This window comes from Diaphorina citri, unplaced genomic scaffold (assembly GCF_000475195.1).
Source record: "Diaphorina citri unplaced genomic scaffold, Diaci psyllid genome assembly version 1.1 scaffold26814, whole genome shotgun sequence".
Lineage (NCBI taxonomy): Eukaryota > Metazoa > Arthropoda > Insecta > Hemiptera > Psyllidae > Diaphorina > Diaphorina citri.
The window spans coordinates 1-738 of record NW_007404152.1 but is presented as its reverse complement, the minus strand read 5'-3'; the positions used below and the strand labels follow the sequence as shown (position 1 = coordinate 738).

The window sequence follows — 738 nt, the reverse complement described above, 5'->3', positions numbered from 1 at the left end:
ATAAAAAATATTATTATGTATTGCTGTTATTACGGAGTGAAGGTAAAATTAAATTCAGGGGCACAAGGTAAAAAAAAATGCCATGATAGATGACTTTGAATTTTACAGACAGATGAATGACTGAGGCATTCTCTACCACCTAACCATTAGACACATTACAGTTATAGTACCTATTTTTTGTATCCAAAGAAAAAAAATGCCTCAATAGGGATTGAACCCAAGCCTTCCTGTTTACCAGGTGAGTGCCTTGACCTCTTTATCTCTGGTTCAGCAGATGAATGACTGAGGCATTCTCTACCACCTAACCATTAGACACATTACAGTTATAGTACCTATTTTTTGTATCCAAAGAAAAAAAAATGCCTCAATAGGGATTGAACCCAAGCCTTCCTGTTTACCAGGTGAGTGCCTTGACCTCTTTATCTCTGGTTCAGAAAAAAAAAGCCCTGATAGGCTGTAGACTACCTATCATGGCATTTATTCCTGATAAAATCGAGTCTCTGTGCCTACATGTGCTTTTATCTGGATTAAATCAGGGTTGAAGCTTTATTTTTCTCTCCTAGGAGCTAGCCATTGACTTTGCTATTATTGAACATCGAGTATACGGGGGTCAAATAAGGTTAATGTTTAGCTGACCCCAAAGATTACACAGAGACTGCCCTACTGTCCTATGTATAGACTATAAAGTGGCGGAAAAGTCCTGCAACCCTCGGAAATACAAAGGCTCCAGACACTGAA

The 738-nt window shown here is 38.5% G+C and overlaps 1 long non-coding RNA gene across 1 annotated transcript; it reads right to left on the bottom strand.

The window, feature by feature from the left end:
* Nucleotides 1–21: 21 nt before the first annotated feature.
* Nucleotides 22–724, bottom strand: LOC113473368. Its single transcript, XR_003395357.1, has 2 exons — nucleotides 416–724; nucleotides 22–252 (listed from the first exon to the last, which is right to left on the bottom strand). It is a non-coding gene; the product is annotated as an uncharacterized LOC113473368 (long non-coding RNA).
* Between the last annotated feature and the right edge of the window lie 14 nt (nucleotides 725–738).